Source organism: Lactuca saligna, chromosome 1 (assembly GCF_052625555.1).
Source record: "Lactuca saligna cultivar CGN05327 chromosome 1, ASM5262555v1, whole genome shotgun sequence".
Classification (NCBI taxonomy): Eukaryota; Viridiplantae; Streptophyta; class Magnoliopsida; order Asterales; family Asteraceae; genus Lactuca; species Lactuca saligna.
This window is the reverse complement of record NC_136417.1, coordinates 45,736,755-45,755,910: the sequence shown is the minus strand read 5'-3', so window position 1 is coordinate 45,755,910 and position 19,156 is coordinate 45,736,755.

Here is a 19,156-nt window from a genome sequence, read left to right as displayed (position 1 = left end):
CAAGTTTGTCCCGTTTGTAAAGAGAGTCGGTGGATTGATAAAAATACCAAGGGTAAGAAAGTGGCTCATAAAGTGTTACAGTACTTTCCAGTGGCCCCTAGACTATGCCGTTTGTATTGTTCACGGTACACTTTAAAAAATATGATATGGCATAGTATTGGGAGATCAGAAGATGGTGTGATGCGTCATCTCGTTGATGGAGAGTCTTGGAAAATTTTTGATATAGATTACCCTGACTTCTCGAGTGAACCTCGCAACGTACGATTAGGGCTGGCAACAGATGGCTTTAATCCATTTAGTAACATGTGTAATCCGCATAGTATGTGGCCGGTTGTATTCACCACTTACAATTTTCCACCATGGCTTTGTATGAAAGAGTCATCATTCATGTTTCCCTTGTTGATTCCCGACCCTAAAGCGCCTGGAAAGGACATAGATGTTTTTCCTTAGGCCGTTAGTGGAAGAGCTTAAGTTTTTATGGAAATCAGACGTACGCATTAAAGACATAGCGACAAACACATTCTTCACGATGAAAGCTATGTTGTTAGGGACAATAAACGACTTGGGATCTACCATCCGACAATGCTCATGTCCAAAATGCTTAGAGTGACTCTGTCCAAGATGTCGACAATGTGGAGGCCGAAAATGTTGACATAGTTCAAATCAACTCTTCATCTGGAGCAAGAATTTTTATCGACTTCTCACAATACTTTCAAAACAATGTTGACGTAGCTCAAAACAATGCTGATTATGAAGATGAAGACGAGACTGAAGTACCTCCGCCAATGGGTAGAATCGATAATGTTTCCGATGAAGAGACTGATTATAATGATGGCGATTCTGATTATGATACCAATGAAGAAGACATTGAAGTATATGATGAAGATTCTGATTAAAAAAAGAATTTTTTTTTTTTTTTTTTTGTAATAGAAACTTTATGTGAAATGTACCTTTAATTCATATTGTTTGTCTAACTTTTATTTATGTTGTTTGTCTATATTGTATATCTTACAATTTCGCAGGGTAACTAACTTTTATTCATATTGTATTTCTATATTGTACATTTTGTAATTTACAGGTTGCAGATGAGGTTTACTTGGGCGATACTCTTGGCCATGATGGTCGATGTTATGGGGCTTGGACATGCAGGTGATGGAGTCGGGGATCCACCACATCCAACATGCTTTGGTCGTGGTTAGCACGAACAGGATGGTGAGTTTTATTATGATATATTTATTAACTATTTTTATTATTTTATAATAAGTTATCATAACTAATATTTTTAATTGTATTTTTTCAGTCGAACTTCCAAAAAAAAGGAGCATGTCAAAAATATTGAGTTGGGAAAGTTGATAAGGGCAAATAAGGGAAAGCCTGTAGATTTGGATTCGACAAGGAGATCACATATTCTCCTGTCGGAAAGCGTGGTAATTGGTTCACACATGAAATTGAGAGGTATTTGTGGAACAATGTCCCTTTCAACGTATTTGGTTAGGAAAATGTTTTCCCCGCCTTAAGGAACGCGGCAATTATACATCTAAAGGTAACTTGGATACAATTTTAAGTTTAGTTGTGATTGTTATTTAATTAACTAAATTTTTTATATTTTGCAGAATAAATTTGATTTGGATAAGCTTAACATGGATCCGGAGCGTGCTCAATTGTTGCGGAGCATTGATTCGAGTCTTGCAAAAGTTTACAGAGGCCGAAAAAGTAAAGCTCATTCTTATTTTAAGGAAATCGGGGGGCCTGCAGAGATCTTATCCGCATTAAACAACCCCCTAACGGTATGTCACATGAAAATTGGGCGAAGGCAGTCGAACATTTTCAAACGCCAGAATTTTTAAGGCGTTCGGCGTCAAACAAAGAATGTCGTGCAAAACAAGTAGTTGTAAACAGAGGGGGGTCGAGCTCATACAGCAATGCATGTTTCAAAGAAGTAAGTTATGATATATTTAAATATTTATTTAAAGTATAAGTAATCTAATTTTTAATGTTAAATAGGATATCAATCGAATCGAAGCTTTTCATAAGGTTAATTCCAATCGCCAATTGGTGTTTTATAGTCTTGCAGTCGAGCAACAATATGTAAGTGGTTAATTTGTATTTTTCATATAAGTGTTTATATCATAGCTATTTAGTAATCTAATTTTAATGATTTTTATTATTTTTAAAAAATACAGAATGCTTTACTCGAGAAGATAAACCAACAAACCCAAGCTACTTCTAAGGCAAGCGGTCTAGCACCAACTGATGTAAAAGATTGTTTTGAAAGAATATTGGGTGTTCGATGCGAACATATCAGAGGCATTGGGAATAAACCCCCTACCGTTGTGTCCATGTACGATCAGGAACAACCAATGACATTAGAACAACCACAATCATAATCACATGTAATTGTTAGTAAATGCTATAATGGAAAGTAGATGTATGTTTAAGTGTATTTGATATGTTGATATTTTGTAAAATGGTATAATTAATTATAATGTTATTCTGATATGTTGTTAATATATTTTGTTTTCTTTCTATTTCGAAATACTGCAAATAATACTATAGGACTCGCCCTGTTCTGCAGCATTGGAAGAGTGGTTTCGCTCATTGCCTCCACCAAATAATAAAGGAAATGATGATGAGGACGAGTAGTTACTTTAGGATTTTATGAAATGTTTTGTAATTTGGAAGAATACTTAATGTGGTATGGATAAATATTTTGGATTGATTGTATAATATGCATTAATATTTCTATAAAAACTTATTAGATTTTTCAAATGCTATATGGATTAATATTTGGATTGATTATAAATTTAATGTTAAATAAATAAAATTAAAGAATTAAAAAAAATTAAAAGAGTATTAATGGCGGCATATTTTGTGGCGATATGTACTTATTAGCGGCGACAATGTATTAGCGGCAACGCGTGGCCATAGCGACGACACGTAGTATTAGCGGTGACTGTAAGTATTAGCGGCGACAATAAGCGTATTAGCGACGAAACAATACCGGCGACGCATTTGCAGCGACATGTCGCCGCTAAAGGTATTAGCGGCGACGCGCCTAACCTTTAGCAACAACAAGGTTCGCCGCTGTCGCCCAATCTTCTTATAGTGTTGGTGGCTTTTAAATTTTGTTGGCAAAATTGAAAATTAGGATAAAGTTGATTAGTAAGCAAAGTATGTGTTATGCAAGAAAACAAAACAAAATGATAAAACCACATTGGGATTAATTAGCATGGTTCTGTCGATGTGACATATATCTACGGAAAAAGAACCAAAGAGGAACCGAAGAACTAATCTATCACTTGACTATTACAAAGTAATTACAATGCAATCTTTAACTAGAAATACTTATAATAAAAAAAACAAGCAACAACACGGTCGAACCCTTATACAAGTAAATCCAGAAAAACTAAACGGCTTGAGGCATATCGTCCATCAACCTATTCCAAAAACTTATATCTTCGAAAATTTATTTATGTTTTCTTATTTTGTTCGAGTTGTGTTATTTATTCAGTTAACCAAAATTCCAAATCTTATATTAACAATCTCCACTTTGAATTAAATTGTCTTCAACCATTAATGCTTGAACTTCTTTTTGGCACGACTTTATCAACACCCAGGTTCTCCCTAGTGTTTATCTTTTGAATAGAGAACATTCATTGTTCCAAAACATTATAGATGAAATCGAGGCTTACATCAATATATTTTGTCTTTTCATGATAGACTAAATTCTTTGCAAGACAAAGCACTCTAGTTGTCACAAAGTAAAATGGATTTCTCCACCTTCAACCCAAGACTTTGAACGAGACCATGTAACGATATGTATTCCTTTATTCCTTCTTCATTAACATGCATTTTGTTTCATTTGTTGATAAGTCAATTGTTAGTTGTAACGTTGAGTACTTCCAACTTATAAGACATGAATAAAGTAAAGATATAATATATAAGTGATCTTATTTTCATCAGATCACCACCATGGTCCAATTCTCCATAGCCAACCAAGCCAATATTATGTATGCTCATAATACCATAAACCAAACAACTGTTAGTCGTTTCTTTCAAATACCACATAATATTCTTACTTCTTCCTAGTGAGTTTTCTCAGATTAATCATAAACATACGTATCATATTACTCGCACGACCCAAAGCAGGTTGTGACATCCCCATTTTTCACGGTCAGAAAAGACCGATTTTGTTTATACTTGTTTGAAATCAGAGTAACATTTTTCATAAAATTGTTGCGGAATTTGTTCCCAAAATAAAATATGATAAAGATTTATCAAAGCATTTCCGTAAAAATGTATTTCATTAAAAAGACTCGAAATGTCATGTTCAATACAGATCAAAAGCATAAACAATACAACATAAGCCTTACTACATTATTTCATATCTATAGGCCTATATCCGTAATCTCTCATCCAAAACATCACATCTATGCTCGAGCGCCGCTACCTGTAATACATGAAACTGAGTGGGTCAGACTTGGGAGCTTGGTGAGCACATAGGGTTTTCAACCCACAATAAATAAGTTTATTAATTTCATCAAACAACAATAACCCGATTACCCGTTTCAGTTATCCTCACAATACATCCCTAAAACACCTATCATAAGGGACCTAAACTAAGGATCAACATCGGGATGGACACTAATGCTAAGGGGATTCCTCAGCAATAAATGTCCTTAAGGCAACCATGTGGGGGATGGAGTACACCGATGAACACATCATTCACAAACACCTACAGGTTGCGAGCCTGCTAGCATTCCACTGGACTGTCTAGAAGAGTCTGTGGTCGTCATCCATACTCCGCTAGGTGACAGAATCAACAACAACAACAACAACATCGAGGCCTCTCATCATTTTATCACACATCATCTAATACATATACCCGTGTTTTACCCCAACATTTTTGTAGATATAAAATACATATACGGTTTAAATTATATAAAACTTGTATAAAATCGTTCATCCAGCATAGATAGTAAGTATACAAATAATATGCACACATAGCACGTAGTTTATATAAAATACTTCATATCTATGTGTAAGATGAAAGGGATCATGAACTCACCTGATAAGGTGGTGATTCTGAACTTAGACGGCGCTTCGTTACACTTAAAACAATTTCCTTCGTCAAAACCTAGTATCATTACCACTAGGGTTTAGTCTATCATTCACCGAGACTAATTAATAGTCTAGCTATTATTACTATTATATAAGCGTTAAACAATACTTATATAACCCATAATAATAGCCCAAGTACTCATTATATGCTCCTAATAACATTACTATAATTATTTAAAAGCTATATTAAAAGTTGCGTAGGCATAGCTCACTTACAGCGTATTTTAAAGAAAATCGGGCTTTGCTCGGAGCAGCGTTTCGAAACCGAAAGTCCTTTTTTCTCGGGATTCCGGGAGCCTCGGGGCTTCCTTCGGGTGCTAGGGATTCACCTAGGATTTAGGGGGGGTTAGAAAACCTAGAGAGAGAAAGTTCTTAAAGAGAGAGTGAAGAAAGGTGTGAAATTTTCGGAAGAGTTCGCACCGATTTATAGGCGCCAACAGCTTGGATTACGCTGGGCATACCGAGGAGGTACGTTGGGCGTTACTCGGATAAGGCTGCTAGCTTGCACCAGCTGGCTCGCACTAGCGTTAGAAGGATAAGGCCGAAGGTACGCGGGGCGTACCAAACTTCGTACGTCGGGGATGGATGGTCCGGATAATGCCACGTCATCTTAGTTTCACAATTTTCCTTCTCGACTTCTAAAAATCATAGATTTCGCATACGAGCTCCATTTTCAACGTTCTTTATATTCACGCGTAGGCGGGAACGTACTTTACAACTTTCGTTTAGACTCCATCGTCTAATTTTGATTAAATTTTAAAAGTTATATTTTTAACAAGCCGGGACACGATTGGTCCGTTAAAAATTCATAACTTCTTCATCCGACGTTCGTTTTCGTCTGTCTTTTTATCGTTATGCTAATATTAACGAGATCTTCGGTTCTCGTTTAGGTTGTGGTGACTAAAACCCGCTCGATCTAAAATTCGAATTCCGGGTTGTACACTGCTAAGTCGAAACTTCGAAAAATCATAACTTCCTCATACGAAGTCAGATTTGGGCGTTCTTTTTATGGACACTCTCAGTTTAACGTATTCTATGACTTTCATTTCGGTTGCTAAGGCTAAAACTCCCTGTATCATAAATTTACTATTTACACTTCCCGGTATTGTGCTGGTTCCGTCGCGAAACTTCAGCGGGTCATAACTTCTTCGTTATAACTTGGATTTCGGCGTTCTTTATATCCTCAGAATCCTTGTTTCGATCACTAAACTTTATGTAAAGATATCAGGCTTATCTCACACTTAAATTTTGATGCTTATTTTTATCATTTATTTAATATACATTTATAAATAAGTAATAAGCACACAAATACACATAATTCACATAAAATTGAAATGTTTCATATTTATTATTTCAAAAAGAGTTACAATAGTTGACCTAGACTATTACATTGTCTAAAATGCTTAGCCCCGAAACCCGGGCGTTACAATTCTCCCCCCCCCCCCCTTAAGATGATTCCGTCCCGGAATCATGCATCAGCAAACAGATGTGGGTAGCGACTCATCAAGTCACTTTCTATTTCCCAAGTAAGATTCAGCCCATTTGAATGTTTACAATGGACTAGCACTAAGTCAACCATCTTGCATCATAACTTCTTAGTCTTACGGTCAATAATTGCCTTAGACTCTTCGATTAGCCTCTTATTCCCATCCATTCTTAACTCTGAGATTGGAATTATATCGGGAACTTCTCCTATGAATTTCCTCAAATAACACACATGGAAAGTGTTATGAATACCATTGAGTTCTTCGGGCAATTCCAGCTTGTAAGCTTGGTTCCCAATCTTCTAAAGAACTTTGAATGGTCCAATAAACCTTGGACTCAACTTTTTTAATCGTTTCCCGAATCTTATAAGTCCCTTCCACAGTGAGACTTTAAGAAAAACTGAATCCCCAACTTCAAAGGTCATCGATCGTCTTCTCTTGTCAGCATAGCTCTTTTAACAATCCTGGGATCCTAACATTCTTTCCCTGATCACCTTCAACTTTTTAGCAATCTCATGAACTATCTTGGGACCCATAAACTGGTTTTCTCTAGCCTCGAGCCAACAAGACAGTGTACGACACTTCTGTCCATACAACGCTTGATATGGTGCCATCTTGATGCTCGAGTGGAAACTGTTGTTGTAGGAAAACTCTACCAAAGGTAAGTGCTCAACCCAATTGCCTTGGAAATCCAGACATGCTCTCAACATATCTTCGTGTGTTTGAATCGTTCTTTCGCTCTAACCATTATTCTGTGGGTGGTAAGTTGTACTCAAACACAATTTCGTACCCAATTCCTCTTGTAAACTCCTCCAAAACCTTGACGTGAAACGACTATCATGATCAGATACAATCATTAGAGGAACACCGTTAAGTCATACTATTTCCTTCACATAAGCGTTTGCGAGCTTATCCATAGACCACCTTTCGTTGGCTGCTATGAAGTGTGCACTCTTAGTGAAACGATCCACGACTACCTAAATCATGTCGTGACCGTTCTTCATCCTGGGAAGTTTAGTCACAAAATCCATGGTAATGTGTTCCCATTTACCCATGGGTACATGTAAAGGTTCTAAACTACCATATGGTTTCTGATGTTGTGCCTTAACTCTCGCACATGTCACACACTCGGCCACATACTTTGCAACATTGAGCTTCATCATCGACCACCAGTAATAGGGCATTAGGTCCCTATACATTTTAGTGCTACCGGGATGAATTGAGTACATGGTCTTGTACGCTTCTTCCATCAGAAGTTCTCTTATTCCTCCCGTCTTAGGTACCCAAATCCAATCATGGAATACCTTCAGTCCTTGACTGTTTGTACCGAAGACTAACATTTTGCCCAAACATTCTTCCTTTCGTTCATTCTTCTCTAAAGCTTATTCTTGAGCTTTCTTGATACTTTCCACAATCGTCGAGACCACTTTTATTAATGCTCTTGGCCTTTTCCTTTCAAGATTGACTTTCCGACTGAGAGCATCAGCGACAACATTTGTTTTACCAGGGCGGTAAAGTATCTCACAGTCATAGTCCTTGAGTAATTCTAGCCAACGTCCTTGCCTCATATTCAATTCTTTCTGATTAAAGAGATACTGGAGATTATTATGATTAGTGAAAAGCTTGCACTTCGAGTCGTAGAGGTAATGCCTCCATATCTTTAGAGCTAAAACTACCGCTGCTAACTCCAAATCATGAGTGAGGTAGTTTTTTTCATGCTCTTTCAATTGTCGAGATGCGTATGCTATCACCTTTTCTCTTTGGGTCAGAACACAACCCAACCCGACTCCAGATGTGTCACTATAGACCACAAAGTCTTCAACACCATCGGGTATAGAGAGAATTGGTGCTTCACATAACTTCTTCTTTAGCTTCTCGAATGCTTCTTCGTGCTTCTCGCTCCATGTATAAGTAGCTCCTTTGTGGGTCAAATATGTCAATAGAGCAGCTATCGAAGAAAATCCTTGGATAAATCGTCGGTAATATCCAACTAATCCTAGAAAGCTTCAAATCTATGTGGGAATTTTTGGTCATTCCCACTTCATCACCTCTTCGAATTTTGCTGGGTCAAACATTATCCCTTCTTGGTTAACCACATGACCCAAGAATCGGACTTCTCGGTTCCAAAAATCACAATTGGAGAACTTTTCATACAACTTCTCTTTCTTCAAGACTTCCAACACTTCTCGTAGATGCTGGCCATGCTCCTCCTGGCTTTTTGAGTTGATGAGAATGTCATCTATGAACACTATCACGGATTTGTCGAGGAATGGTTTACAAATCCTGTTCATTAAATACACGAACGTTGCTGGAGAATTGGTTAGTCCAAATGACATAACCAAGAACTCATAGTGTCCATATCTAGTTTTGAATGCAGTCTTCTCAATATCCTGCTCTTTCACCTTCAGCTGATGATATCCTGACCTAAGATCGATCTTTGAGAAATAGCTCGAACCTTGCATTTGATCGAATAGGTCATCAATCCTTGGCAATGGATACTTGTTCTTCACCGTTTCCTTATTCAACTCTCGGTAGTCTATACACATTCTCATGCTTCCATCCTTTTTCACAAATAACACCAGAGCTCCCAAGGGTGATGAACTAGGTCGAATGAAACTGTTATCCAACAAATCTTGAAGTTGCATCATAAGCTCCTTCATCTCCGTCGGTGCTAGTTGGTACGGTGTTTTTGCTATTGGTGTCGTCCCTGGTAACAAGCCTATTCTAAATTCTACTTGTCTATCAGGTGGTAATCCGGGAAGATATTTGGGAAAGACTTCCGGATAATCACACACGATTGGTATGTTTTGCACCTCCTTCTTTTCCTTCTTAGCATCGATAACAAATGCTAAATATGATGCACATCCTTTGGACAAACACTTTCTGGCTTTCATCAGGGAGATGATTCCAGAATTTACTTTGCGTTTGTCCCCATACACCATAAATGAATCTTTTCCGGGTGGGTTCACCCTTACTATTTTCTTCCTGCAAAGAATCTCAGCATCGTTGGCGCTAAGCCAATCCATTCCCAAGACAATGTCGAAACCGTTTAACTCTATGGGTAATAGCTCCTCGTGGAATTCGTTTACGTTTAGGTCGATGACGACGTTCCTAATACGATCACTAACAGGTACGAACTTGCCACTGGCAACTTCCACAACTAAGGCATTATCAAGTTTCTCTATGGGTAATGCTAGTTTCCCACCAAACTTATGTGACAAAAGGAGTAGTTTGCTCCAAAATCAAATAGTATATTGGCAAGAAAACCATTTACAAGAAAGGTACCTAAAGTGAAGTCTGCTGCCTCCTTCGCAGCCTCGAGCGTCATCTAGAAGGCTCTTCTCTTCGGCTTCTGTGGAATGTTGGGTCTTCCTACCTCCTTCTTCTTCGGGAAGTCCCTCGATATGTGACCTTCCTCATTGCACTCATAACAGACCTTCTTTGTGAACGTGCATTCGTTGGCATAGTGCCCAGGCTTTCCACATTTGAAAAAAGTGACTCCTCCGTCACATTTCCCTTGGTGCTTCTTCTTGCACGTGTCGCACCATTTGGCTTCACCTCCTTCATACTTCTATGTACCAGTCCTTGACAACTTTCTTTTCTTGTTGGATCTTGAAGATCCATCAAATTTCCTTTTCTCACCAACGTCAGCCCTCTCTAGACCCCTTTCCTTCAGCTGGGTCTCCACATTCTTAGCTGCTCGAATTGCTGATATCAGGGTGGTTGCCATCTTGACCGTCGGGCCAAAGTCGGATGGCAGTCTATTTCAGAACTTCTCAATTTTGGAGAGTTCAGTTGGCACTAGGTATGGAAACAACTTCATCTTTTTCATGAATGCAGCAGCATAGTCATCGATGCTCATTCTCCCCTTCTTCAAGTTTTGGAACTCATTGTTCAGATCAATCAGATCTATCTCTGAATAGTACTGCGCCTTCATTTGTTCCAAGAACTCATCCCATGACATCTTCAGATCTTCTCCTCACGGCATTGTATCTGCCAATAGCTTCCACCAGCTCAAGACTCCACTTTTTAGTTGTCTTACAGCGAAGACGGTCTTCTATTTCGCGCTACAGTCGCAGCTCTCAGACACCATCTCCATCTCAGAAATCCAATCCATAATGTCAACAGGCTTTGGGCTTCCTGAGAGACTCGGTGGTTTCGCTCCTAAGAAATTCTTGTACATTCACCCATCCTTTTCGTTTCTCCTCTTCGAAACGTTTATATGCTAGTTCTAATATCGTAGTCGTACGTTTAGAATCCTAAACACATAAGGTTTCCAGATCCGGTTGACAACATAGCATAGATCCAAACAAATAACAACATATCAGGCACAAATCATATAGCACATAAAAGCATTTTAGGCATAATTCCTAAAATAAGCTAGTGCTCACATTCCACAATCATTGCTTAGCATTCTAAGTTTAAGTCTAGAAATCCTACAAATTCCTAGTTCGCTTAAACTAATGATATGATACCAACTGTGACATCCCCATTTTTCACGGCCAGAAAAGACCGATTTTGTTTATGCTTGTTTGAGAATCAGAGTAATATTTTTCATAAAAGTGTTGTGGAATTTCGTTCCCAAAATAAAATATGAATAAGATTTATCAAAGCATTTCAGTAGAAATTTATTTCATTAAAAAGACTCGGGATGTCATGTTCAATACAGATCAAAAGAATAAACAGTACAATATAAGTCTTACTACATTATTTCATATCTACAGGCCTATATTCGTAAGCCCTCATCCAAAACATCAAATCTATGCTCAAGTGTAATACATGAAACTGAGTGGGTCAGGCTTGGGAGCCTGGTGAGCACATAGGGTTTTTAACCAACAATAAATAAGTTTATTAATTTCAGCAAACAACAATAACCCGATTACCCGTTCCCGTTATCCTCACATTACATCCCTAAACCACCTATCATAAGGGGCCTACACTAATGATCAACATCGCGATGGGCACTAATGCTAAGGGGATTCCTCAGCAATAAATGTCCTTAAGGAAACCATGTGGGGGATGGAGTACACCGGTGAACACGTCATTCACAAACACCTACATGTTGCGAGTCTGCTAGCGTTCCACTGGATTGTCTAGAAGAGTCTGTGGTCGTCATCCATACTTCGCTAGATGACAGAATCAACAACAACATCGAGGCCTCTCATCATTTTATCACACATCGTATAATACATCTACCCATGTTTTACTCCAACATTTTTGTAGATATAAAATACATATACAGTTTAAATCATATAAAAGTTGTATAAAATCGTTCATCCAGCATAGATAGCAAGTATACAAATAATATGCACACATATCATGTAGTTTATATAAAATACTTCATATCTATGTGTAAGATGAAAGGGATCATGAACTCACCTGATAAGGTGGTGATTCCGAACTTAGACGGCGCTTCGTTACTCTTAAAACAATTTCCTTCGTCAAGACCTAGTACCATTACCACTAGGGTTTAGTCTATCATTCATCGAGACTAATTAATAGTCTAGCTATTATTACTATTATATAAGCGTTAAACAATACTTATATAACCCATAATAATAGCCCAAGTACTCACTATAAGTTCTTAATAACGTTACTATATGTGACATCCCCAATTTCACGGCCAAAAAAGACCGGTTTGTTTATGCTTTATTTTAAAATCAGAGTAATCATTTAAAGAAAATGGTTGCGGAATTTGTTCTCAAAACAAGATATGATAAAAACTTATCAAAACATTTCTCAAAGAGAATGTATTTTAATTAAATAATAAAACCTCAAGATGTCATGTTTCAATACAGACACATAAGCATAAACAGAACATACATTCATTTACACTAGTGATTTACATCTCCTTTAATCTCTCAGTGAAATATGTCTTTGTATTGATACCTGTGATACAAAGAAAACTGAGTGGGTCAAGCTTGGAAGCCTAGTGAGCATATAGGGTTTTCATCCCACAATAATACATTTATTATATTCAATTATCAAACAATCAACACAAATACTCATTCCCATTATCTCCTTTATTTCTTAAGGATTTACCCTAAGAATCAACTATCATTTATCCATTTATTCCTAAGGATTGACCTAACGAATTGACACAAAGTCCACCACTGCCAAGGTCCACAAATTACGATTGGTAAACACTTAGTTCAACATACTTAACAAACACCTAGTTCTAACACTCATAGTGAAGAATTAATTCAAAACATCTAATGAATACTTAGTTCTAAAACACTTAGTGAACACACTCAGTTCAACAACACCAAGTGAACACATCTAGTTCAAAAATACTTAATGAACACATTAAGTCCAAAAATACCAAGTGAACACATAGAGTTCATAAATACCTAATGAACACATTGAGTTCAAACACCTAGTGAACACATAGAGTTCAAAAATACCTAATGAACACATTGAGTTCAAACACCTAGTGAACACATAGAGTTCAAAAATACCTAATGAACACATTGAGTTCAAACACCAAGTGAACACATAGAGTTCAAAAATACCTAATGAACACATTGAGTTCAAACACCAAGTGAACACATAGAGTTCAAAAATACCTAATGAACACATTGAGTTCAAACACCAAGTGAATACATAGAGTTCAAAAAAACCTAATGAACACATTGAGTTCAAACACCAAGTGAACACATAGAGTTCAAAAATACCTAATGAACACATTGAGTTCAAACACCTAGTGAACACATAGAGTTCAAAAATACCTAATGAACACATTGAGTTCAAACACCTAGTGAACACATAGAGTTCAAAAATACCTAATGAACACATTGAGTTCAAACACCTAGTGAACACATAGAGTTCAAAAATACCTAATGAACACATTGAGTTCAAAAATACTTATTATTTCGTCTCACATCAACTATTTCATCTACCCATGTTCTACCCAACATATTTGTACATGCAAACACATATACATTTTAAATCTTTTAAAACATGTATAAAAAATTATTTTAACATCTATCTCAAGTAAACAAACAATGTATAAACACCTACCACGTACTTCATAGCAAATACTTCATATGTATGCGGTAGAAGAAAGTAAATATACATTCACACATATAACAACAAAATATACACATAAGACGTGTTTCGTATAAAATACTTCGTATTTATACGTTAGAAGAAAGTAACCACACACTCACTTGATCAGAAGATGATTGGACAAGACTACGACTTGTAGAAGTAGTATTCTTCGGTGAAACTGGGATCACTTCACACACCTAGTTTCTCGCGGGTAGAGCTTCCGCTCGGAAAATGTTTTCTTCTCGGGATCTTCGGGCTTCGGGACTTGCTTTGGGTCTCAGGGTTGATACCGGGGCTTCGGGGGTACTTCTTTGCATGTAAATCAATGTAATATGGGAGAGAGATGAGAGAATGAGCAACCAAACTCGGCTGGCCCTTCAAATCTATTTATAGGGCAAAACTGGCCCTTGCCACGTCGTAGGCTTGGTCGTCACTGCATGCGTCATCTCAAGTTGCATCTGGGGGACTCCCGGAGGTGTCAGAAGACCTGCCACGTCGTGGCACTGCTTGCCACGTTGTGGTCTCTGACACAACTTTGGAGTTCGCGCCCCGAACTTCAGAAATTCATAACTTTCGCATACGAACTCCGTTTTTGACGTTCTTTATATCGACGCGAAGGTGAGATTATGCTCTACAACTCTCGTTTAGACTCCATTGGCTAATTTTGACTTTATTTTTAATATATCATTACTATATTACTTATATATTATCTTTAGTAGGCCGGGACAGGAAAACTCCGTTTGAAATTCATAACTCCTTCATCTGAACTCCGTTTTCGTCTGTCTTTTTATCGTTGGACTACTATCAAAGAAATCTTTTAGATCACTAAGGATAGATATCTATCTACCTTAAATTCACTATTTACGTCGCGCTGGGTCGCGCTGGGTTATGCCGGTTCTGTCGCGAAACTTCGATAGGTCATAACTTCTTTGTTATAACTCGGATTTTGGCGTTCTTTATATGCAAGGAAACCTTGTGACATATACTAAAACTTGGTTAAGATTAATCCTTCTATATAAACTTCCATAAAAAAGTCATTTTTGATGTTTGTTGTCTCTAATTTGACTAGTCCGGATCTACGGGCGTTACACTATTATTATTTAAACGCTATATTAAATGTTGCATAGGCGTAGCTCACTTACAACGGGTTTTAAAGAAAACCGGGCTTTGCTCGGAGCAACGTTTCGAAACTGAAAGACCCTTTTTCTTGGGACTCTGAGAGCCTCGGGGCTTCCTTCGGGTGCTAGGGGTTCACCTAGGCTTTAGGGGGGGGGGGGGGGGTTAGAAAACCTAGAGAGAGAAAGATCTTAGAAAGAGAGTGAATAAAGGTGTGAAATTTTCGGAAGAGCTCGCACCCTTTTATAGGCGCCAATAGCTCGGAGTACGCTAGGCATACCGAGGAGGTACGTTGGGCGTTCCTCGAATAAGGTTGCAGCTCGCATCAGCTGGCTCGCACTAGCGTCAGAAGGATAAGGCTGAAGGTACGCGGGGCATACCGGACTTCGTATGTGGGGCGTATTGCGAGGGGCTATGTGGCGTGATCCGAAGCGAGGTCTGATCAGCGATGGATTGTCCGGATGTTGCCACATCATCTCAGTTTCGCAAATTTTCCTTCTCGACTTCTAAAAATCATAACTTTCGCATACGAGTTCCGTTTTCAACGTTCTTTATATCCACACGTAGGCGGGAACGTACTTTACAACTTTTGTTTAGGCTCCATCGGCTAATTTTGACTCGATTTTAAAAGTTATATTTTTAAAAGGGCAGGATACGATTGGTCTGTTAAAAATTCATAACTTCTTCATTCGATGTCCGTTTTCATCTGTCTTTTAATTGTTACGCTACTATTAACGAGATATTCGATTCTCGTTTATGTTGTGTTGGCTAGAAACCGCTCGATCTAAAATTCGAATTCCGGACTGTACACTGATAAGTCGAAACTTCAAAAAATCATAACTTCCTCATATGAAGTCAGATTTGGGCATTATTTTTATGGACGCTGTCGTTTTAACGTATTCTACGACTTTTGTTTAGGTCGCTAAGGCTAAAACTCGCTCTATCATAAATTCACTATTTACACTTCCCGGTATTGTGCCGGTTCCGTCGCGAAACTTCAGCGAGTCATAACTTATTCGTTATAACTTGGATTTCGGCGTTCTTTATATCCCCGAAATCCTTGTTTCGACCACTACAACTTTATATAAAGATATCAGGCTTATCTCACACTTAAGTTTTGACGATTATTTTTATCCTTTATTTATTATACATTTATAAATAAGTAATAAGCACACAAATACACATAATTCACATAGAATTCAAATATTTCATATTTATTATTTCTAAAAAAGTTACAATATTTGACCTAGACTATTACATTATCTAAAATGTTTAGCCCCAAAACCCGAAACGTTACACAAGTCTAGTAAAGACCATTACATACATGAGGCTTTCCATAACACCTAAATATGGAACGCTTTTCATGTAATCTCTTTCTTCATCTATAGTCGATATGATGTTTCGATCAAGTTTAAAGTCTGTTGTCAAAGGATTTACAACTGGTATGGATGGACCGATATTGAATGATTGCAAGACTTTCTCAATGTAGCTTTGTTGAGAAATATATAACAACCTTTTTCTGGTTATTTCTCTATCAAATAGCTTAGGTTTACTCATGATTGACATACATTTCTCACCCATGTGTCCCAATATACGATGTCATATCTTTGTCTTTTCATTATGTTCTTCCAACAACCATTTTTCCTTTAACTAAATTTCCCTCCAAAAATTAAATCCATGTTGCAACTTTCATTTGATAACTACAATAACGTCTTTCCATATTTTTTCCATTTGTCTTTACGAGAATACTTCAGCCCACTCTTGGCCTAAGTGTCAAGAGATATAAAGTTTTTCTTAAAGATCAGGAATATAATAATAATCGGTTTTTTACCATACAATCATGCATTTTGATCCGCACCGTGCGACTGCCCTTGATACTATGTATACTGTCATCACCTATTTTATTTTTGTCATTTTATTCCTTAAAAGATTTGAACCAATTATAGGTCATATAATGGGATAACTCGAGTCCAAGATCTAAGCATCGATAAAACTACTTGCACATACAATCAAAACTTCACATATGGCCCCTTCATCGTAGTTGACATAAATAATAAAACCATTGACACTATTATTTCATTCAGCTTTTAAATTCCTTGTTTTTGTGGATAAACTCCTCTTACTTATACGGTGTCTCTTTTCTTTGTAGTATAGAATTTAATCTTACCCACAACTTTAGATTTTGACTTTGAATTTTCTCGGTTTCCATAATAACTTTTTCTATTTTTCTTCCCCTGCCTACAAACAATCCTAAACTAGAAACATCTTCACTTATAGGAAACCCTTTGTTTTAGTTATTTAATTAGAAAAGAATCCTCCAAATCATCATTGGTCTACCATACAATATGGTATCAACGGAATTCTCATGTAAATTTGATAGTGATCATAAGAGAATATGAGCATGATCTTCTTCATCAATTTTTATTTTGAAACCTTGTAAATCCAGGATAATAGTATTGAAGGTATCAATATGTTCTTTTACGTAAGTATTATCGGTCATCAACCTACTCCAAACACTTATCCTTTCATAATCGTCATTTGGGTTTTATTTATTTCGTTTGGGTTAGGTTTTATTCAGGTCACCAAAATTACAATTCATAGATTAAAATTATGAGAAATAAAACACATAATTTTTATCATTATTAATGTACAATAACTTTAAAAAGTTAAGATAAAAGAAAAATATAATTAATTTTTATCATTGTAAACGTTTTGCTAGTTATAAGTCATGTTTTAATAGTTCGGTGAAGAAATTTAAATATTAGCTATAATAGTTAAGGGATTGCATTGTAATTATCATTATATGCAAAATGTTTGTATGCAATTGATCACTCTATCATTTATGTCCTAAAACATTGTATTGTTTTAGACTATATTATAGATACATTCTTATTTTTTAATTTTAGTTATGTTGATATACACCAATTAGTATTGAAATAGTATATATATATATATATATATATATATATATATATATATATATATATATATATATATATATTTGTGACAATCTTAATTCTTGAAATATATCTTATTTATTTTAAATAATAATAATTTGTTTATTTTGGTGAAGGAACAATTTCATGCGTCACAAACTTGTATTAGGCTAAGACCAGTAAGTGTGCTAATCATTGTGGACTTGAAGTAGTGGATTTGAGGTTAGGCTTGGTATTTTCTTTTAAAAGTAAACAAGTTTGCATATGAAGATTGAAGCATTGATTTGTATTTCTTATATGCTTGGGTTTTTTAATAAAAAGTTCAAGAAAGCTTGAGTATTTAAGTATTTATTTCATTGACATGCTGTATATAAGCCGCGGTTTCAATATTAGACCCCATACACACCACTTACACAAACTCAACAAATCTCTCACTTCTGTCTATTGTTCTTCATCCTTAGTTCTAGGGATTGTACTCTGCAATCCTATTTAGGTTTTTGTATTTTTAATCATTTGGTCATGATTTCTCCATGTAAACTTTTCTTATTAGAGTTGTGTGTTTTTAGCTGCTAAATTTAACATTGATTGTGTTATCTTTTTAATTACAAGAGGTTCCTAAGTGTGTATATATATATATATATATATACATATATATATATATATATATATATATATATATATATATATATATATATATAATGTAGTTTCAATGTAACTTCTTCAAAGATCTAAGAATGAATAGTTATTTCTTGGATTATAGCAACTCATGTGAAAGACTAGTCTCCCGCATGCTTTCACTAAGTTACCACTTAATTAAGAAATATATACTCTTTCTTGGACCTTTAAACTTATGATTATCTCTGTCATCTTGAAGTTCCAGGACACTTCTTATTGGTAACATGACGATTTCAATTTATACAATTTTTTTTGTCTTTATGTTATATTTTAAGTACTGGACAAATCATAAGTAAGAACCAATATACAGGACTCTATCTAGGACTAGTTATTTGTTAGGACTAAGTTTTAGCTGCGTAAGAGGTAGTTACTTCGGGCCACATATCACAAACAACATTCTTTATACCAAAACTATATGTACATTTTGTAACGGGGAATAATATGACATTTCCCCCTATATATAAGATATTTTTTTCCCATGACATATATTGAAATTCGTAAGTTAGAATAGGTTGAGGATTTGAAATCATAAAAACTGTTCGAATCAATATGCCCAAGAATAATTATGGAGTGATATTGCTAATAATATATAATCTTATAGGGTCACATGTTTATCAAGTTAACATATTTTGTATATTTATTATTGATGTGATTATTAATAAATAATATCAGCTCTTGTAATTAATTAGGAAATAATTATTGTTTTATGGAAATAGTAATTATAAGAGAGTATAACTAGTTATTATTTCATTAGGTACGAAATAATACGTCATG